The 6672-nt window shown below is 41.6% G+C and overlaps 1 protein-coding gene across 1 annotated transcript in view; it reads left to right on the top strand.

Annotated features, from left to right (window-relative positions):
- LOC140119760 (uncharacterized) overlaps positions 1-6672 on the top strand; it is a 215424-nt gene that overhangs the window by 153494 nt on the left and 55258 nt on the right. The gene's annotated exons all lie outside the window — the stretch shown is intronic.

The following is a 6672-nucleotide window of genomic DNA, read 5'->3' as shown; positions in this document are numbered from 1 at the left end:
CTGCAGCATGATACATTGTACAGGCACTACCCTGTATAAGATTGATATGGGGCTGCTGGCTGTGTAGGGAGCGGGGAGCGGGGCCGCCTGTGTGGGGAATAGGGGGGTAGTTGTGTGGCAAGAGGCATTTTCTAGGCATGAAAATGTTTTCATTGAGAGGGTAAAACTTTGTGCTTTCAGCGGAATAAACCCATCTTGCATTTGGAGTGCTGCTTCATCACTGATGTTTTTGATTTTATGTTAAACCCCAAAAGATTCTGTAATGTTATGTGAGAGGAGGGGTAGACATGGCCTCCATAATGTTCCTAAACATACAGCGGGATATTCATTATGAATCTCCTTCTTCCCACCAGTTTTCTGGCTTCTGTGACCCGCACACCACCAGGTGGAGAGTGTGAAGGCCCGGCCGCTACATTTACTATATAGTCTCCGTATAGTTCCTGTGGAGACCAGAACAAAAAGCTCTTCCATTCCCAATCTGGTCTACAGATGGGAACTGGCGGAGTTTGCGCCCATTTTTACAAAGTGGCCGAACCCTCTTAGTGCACTGGGTCGCAGGAAGGGGGATTTGAAGACTAGTGATCTAAACGCCAGTCTTGATAAATTCCCCCACCGTATATCTTCCGTCCATAGAGGATCCCTGCTCTCCCGGGTACACAACAACCGGGGCTGGAGATATCAATGGCATAGACACCAGGTCCTGGACTTTACTGGTCCATTAACCCATCACCAGTGACATTCACATTATAGTAGATTCTCTCTCTCTCCTTGCTTATAGAGACTGATCCATCATACTGAGCTGAAGAGAAGCTGCCGCAGACCCTTCTCCACATGGATGTCCCATATCTATGTATTCCCTGATACAGAGTTATATATAGTTATGATGAAGAGCTGATCTGTATTTTGTTCTGACCGTAGTTGTATCCATGTGAATCTTCTGCCAGGATCCCTTTAACCTGTCCTCTACCAATGGTAAAAATCTTAACAAGAATACAAACATGTACTTACCTCTGTGGTCCCTCCCGGCATCCATTCATGTGATCTCTATGGTCCGTGCCCCATGTCAACAACCAGGCACGGAAGCCGCGCTGCCGAGGTGGCCGGCCACACCAACCTGTTCCTATTCCCAGCATTGTATCCGGCAGGATGGGTGTGGCCAGGTGTGGAAGGTGAGCGCAGTGCGGCTTCTGTGCCCCTGTTTGCTTACATGGTGCACAGACCATAGAGATTGCAGCGCTGGAGGCCGGGAGGTAAGTACATGTTTATTTTTTTTTACCTGCCCCATCCCAGCCACCAGTGTTTTTTTAATACCCTCGGATAAGCCCCTCAGGTCTCAGCCATGTCAATGGTTAATATTCACAATTAATATTTATGACTTTTCTATCCATAGATGACTTGTGTTATTGAATCACTTCGCTTCTCCTTGTAACCGGAAAAATAAAACCTCCAATATTGATTTCTTGAATTTATTTTTCAGGAGATGAAAGTACAAGAGGTTCCCATGGACGTCCTCTCTCGTTCCCTTGTGTTGAAGTAGAAGATAATCAGTCACATCTTTCCACAGAGGAGGGAAATCATGGAGAGAAGAGGAAGTTTTCATGTCTTGAATGTGGGAAAAGTTTTACTAGGAAATCAAGCCTTATTGAACATAAGAGAACTCACACAGAGGAGAACCCATTCTTATGTACTGAATGTGGAAAATGTTTGAGCGATAAGAGAAGTCTTGACAGACACAGGAGAACTCACACAGGAGAGAAGCCATTTTCATGTCCTGAATGTGAAAGATGTTTTAGCAGGAAAGATAAGCTTTTTACACATCAGAGAACTCACACAGGGGAGAAGCCATTTTCATGTACAGAATGTGGAAAATGTTTTAGTTATAAATCGAATCTTCTCATTCATCTTCAAAGTCACTCAGAGGCAAATGGTTTTTCATGTCTGAAATGTAAGAAAAGCTTCACCCAGAAATCAAGTCTTGATGAACATGTGAAAACTCATACACCAGAAAAGCTATTTTCATGTCCTGAATGTGGAAAATATTTTACCAGGAAATGGCAAGTTGTTGCACATGAGAAAATTCACACAGGGGAATTTACATGCTCTGAATGTGGCAAATGTTTCAGTGATAATTCAAGACTTTCTAATCACCAGAGAACTCACACAGGGGAGAAGCCATTTTCATGTCCTGAATGTGGGAAATGTTTTACTGGTAAACGGCATCTTGTTGAACACCAGAGAACTCACACAGGGGAGAAACCATTTTCATGTACTGAATGTGGAAAAGGTTTCAGCGATAGTTCAAGTTTCTCTAGACACAAGAAAATTCACACAGGAGTGAAGCCATTTTCATGTCTTGAATGTGGGAAATGTTTTATCAGGAAATCGCATCTTGCTATACATGAGAAAAATCACTCAGGGGAGAAGCCGTTCTCATGTACTGAATGTGGAAAATGCTTTACTGATCAGTCAAGTTTTGTTTTTCATCAGAGAACTCACACAGGAGAGAAGCCATTTTCATGTTCTGAATGTGGGAAATGTTTTGTCCGTAATGCACTTCTTGTTGCACATCAGAAAGTTCACACAGGGGAGAAGCCATTTTTATGTATTGAATGTGGAAAATGTTTCAACCATTCTTCAAGTCTTGTAAAACATAAGAGAACTCACACAGGAGAGAAGCCATTTTCATGCCCTGAATGTGGCAAATGCTTTATCGAGAAATCAAGTCTTCAAAGACATCAGAGAACTCACACAGGGTAGAAGCCTGTTTCATGTCTAGAATGTGGGAAATGCTTTATCTGTAAATCACATCTTGTTGAACATAAGAAAATGTACACAGGACTGAAGTCTGAATGTGGAAAATGTTTCAGCAGCACTTCAAATTTTGTTAAACAATGGAGAACTCACACAGCAGAGAAGCCATTTTCATACCTGCACAACAAGAGGGCAAGACATGGAATTAAAATGTACAAGCTGTGAGAGGTTTCCATATGGTACACCACGGGTTTAGAGTTTATAAAGGAAAAGACACCACAAATGACCCCTCTATGGCCCTCGGTTCTAGGAATTAGTGGAAAAACTTTTGGGATCTAGTTCACCGACTGATGGATAAGAGTTACCACCTCTATGTGGATAACTTTTATACCAGAATTCGACTATTCTCGATCCCTCAATTCCAGAGGTTTTGTAGCGTGCGGCACTACATTAACCCCCTAACGCTCTGCGCCGTAGCTCTACGGCGCAGAGGTGGAGGGAATGTATGAAGAGGGCTCACGGGCTGAGTCCTCTTCATACAAGGGTGGGGGTTGTTGCATATTGCATCAAACCCCCACCGCTAATAACTGCGGTCTGTGCTTTCACCAATCGCGGCTATTAACCCTTTCATTGTCGCCGGCGGCATTTAAAGGACGGCGGCAATCGGTTGCCATGGTAGCCTCGGGTCTTCGTTTGACCCGAAGCTATCTGGCTTCTGCAGATTCGTTACAATGAGCCAGTGGCTCATTGTAATGAATGAGCTGCAAAAATGCCATATACGGCAATACAGAAGTATTGCAGTATATGGTAGGAGCGATCTGACCAAAACTCAAATCACCCCCCTCTTACTAGAACTGATATAAAACATAATAAACAGTAAAAATCACAAACATATTAGGTATCGCCGCGTCCCAAAATGCCCGATCTATCAAAATATAAAAGCGGTTACGGCCGGCGGTGACCTCCGAGACGGGAAATGGCGCCCAAATGTCCGAAATGCGACTTTTACACCTTTTTACATCACATAAAAAATTATCAAAATGTCGCACAGACCTCAAAATGGTAGCAATGAAAACGTAGGCTCATTTCACAAAAAATGACCCCTCACCCAGCTCCGTGCGCCAAAGTATGAAAAAGTTATTAGCGTCAGAAGATGGCAAAAAATGTTTTTTCTTTTTTATACACATTCGTTTAATTTTTTAAAATGTATTAACACAATAAAACCTATATAAATTTGGTATCACGATCGCACCGAACCAAAGAATAAAGCTGAGGTGTTATTTTGAGTGCACAGTCAATGTCGTAAAAACTGAGCCCACAAGAACGTGACGTTTTTTTTTCAATTTTTCCACATTTGGAATTTTTTTTCAGCTTCGCAGTACTCGGCATGTTAAAATAAATAACATTACGGGAAAGTAAAATTTGTTACGCACAAAATAAGCCCTCACACAGGTCTGTACACGGAAAAATGAAAAAGTTATAAATTTTTGAAGGTGGAGAGCGAGAAATGAGCCGAAAAACCCTGCGTCCTTAAGGGGTTAAAACCAGAGAGGCCTCCCTGGGTACTTTATCAGGAAGCCAATTATAAAGGTGAACATAAAGGTGGGGAAGAGGGTTTGGGTTTATTTTGTTTATTGTATTTCCTTTGTTTCATTTTTATGTTTTCCTAAAAAAAAAAGAAATCAAGGCTCTTTTTGAGTTTCCAATAAAAATTTATTTCATCCTAAAAGAAAGGGGTTCATAAAACCATTAAATGAGAACCTGGTGTATAAGGACAAGAGGGATGTCCTCATGCTGACCACAATTCATGGGGACTCCAGCACCCTCACCCTGTACAAGGTACCATCACTGCTGCGCCCAACGTAAACCTGCGCCCAAGCCGGCATCCAGGCTTACGATAAATACCTGGGTCGGGTTGATCTGTACAGCGCCCTACGGAAACAAAGTTGTGGTACATTGTCCACATTTCACCTTCTAAAGGCAAATTGTCCCTTCGGAGTCCTTCTGCGTGCCCATACAACATTGTATAACCATATGTGGGGCAATTATTTACTCCGGAGAAATTGTTGTACAGATTTTTAGAGGTTTTTTTCATCTTTTATCACTTGTGCCATTGTTTTGCGCCTTACGGCAAGGGTTTTAGAACACCTTGTAGCTATGAGACTTCCACTTTTAACCAATATTGGGCAAAATGGCTTGATTTTAGGGGTCTCTTCGCACCCACCTCTTCCTAGTATAAATATGTAAACATTTTCTAGCCCTGGCTCTCTGGTCTAGGGATGACTGTATTTAACTTGGATCAATGTCGTTATTTTACTCCTACATACAGTCGGTAACCGCTATGTTGACCTCCTTTATTGTTCCATCTCCTCCCCTCCTCTTTTTTTCATTGATTTTTGCCTTGTATTTGCAGTAGGAGGTGACCTCTATTTTAGGGGTCTCCATCTGTTTCTTATGTAAAAATATTGAAAACCTTTCAATAAACAATATGTTGGAAAATCTTAGAAAAATAGGAATGAATAAAATCTTATTAATATCATTAAAAAATATATAAAGTCCAGACCCCTGCTCAGGTATCTTCTGGCCTTCATGATCACTGCTCTCCATAATGTAATTAGATATTGATCAGTGGTGTAGTAGTCCACATCTTTCTTAGGATGGCGCTCTTGTATTTGGGATACAATTAGCCAGGTCTTTGTCCTGGGGTGATATTTATTGTCCACCTAAAATAAGACCAATTACTTGGGGGAAGGGCTTTGACACCTAGGTCAGGTCTTGGGTTTTATGTGTATTGCCCACCTGAAACAATATCCATGATAACGTGGCCTTAACACCCCAGGTTTTATTTCAATTGGTTGATCACCTGTGGGGTTAGTGTATATTCCACACATTGATAACCCAGGGGTCACTTTTGATTTTAATATATTTGAAATCCAACTGGGGGGTAAAAGTTGGTGACAGGTTTCCTTTAGATCAGAATTTTAGAATTGAAGTAAATTCAAAATCAAATAATAATAAAATAAAAAATCTTGCATTCCCCCATAAATAATACCGCAAATATAACAACGCTAACCCAAAAAATGAAAAAGTTATTTAATGAACACGTGTATGAACTGACAAATGCTCCAGACTTCTGGTGTATTGGCGTCAAAAAACTAAAAGACCTTGTGATGCATTTATCGAGGGTTTTAAACCATTTTGTGACTAAACGGGGCAAGGGCTTTGATAAATGAGCCGGTTCTGCTGGGAAATAGCGCACATGACAAAAACAAATGAGGTGGACGCCACATCCTGAGGAACAGTTTAGATAAGCAGGTCAAAAAGTACAACTCAACTTATACTGGGCCAGTATTCGGCATTGCAGGGATAATCTAGTAAAACACTAGTGTTGTGGAGCTCTGCACTATGGACTATGAATTGATAAATCCATTCATTGGGGGGGATTTATAAATGCACTTGCGCCACAATTCTGGTGGTTTTGCACCAAAAACACTGTTTAAAATGCCTTGCACCACAGTGCCTTTGGCACTTTCCCGACTTGTCTTGTCTTGATTAAGGGGTGTGGCCTTTGGGAGATGGGCGTGACCTCATGAGAAAGGGGCGTGACTTGCAGGAAATCGTCCGTGCGCCCAAAATTCTGGCGCACAGTTTAGACCAACTAATAGTAGGTCTAAAGTACGAAATGACAGTCTTATCCTGCACCAGAATTCATCATCACAGTGATAAATCTGGCCCAGCTAGTGTTTTCCAGCTAAAGTCACCAGGAGAAACCATTTTCATGTTCAGAACGTGGAAAATGTTTTACTGAGTAATTTTGTCTTCTTCAACACCAGAGAACTCATACAGGGGAGAAGCCATATTCATGTCCTGAATGTGGGAAATGTTTTGCCAATGACTGAAATCTTGTTAAACATCAGAAAA

This window comes from Engystomops pustulosus, chromosome 2, assembly GCF_040894005.1.
Source record: "Engystomops pustulosus chromosome 2, aEngPut4.maternal, whole genome shotgun sequence".
Taxonomy (NCBI): Eukaryota; Metazoa; Chordata; class Amphibia; order Anura; family Leptodactylidae; genus Engystomops; species Engystomops pustulosus.
This window is presented reverse-complemented; position numbering and strand designations above follow the sequence as displayed.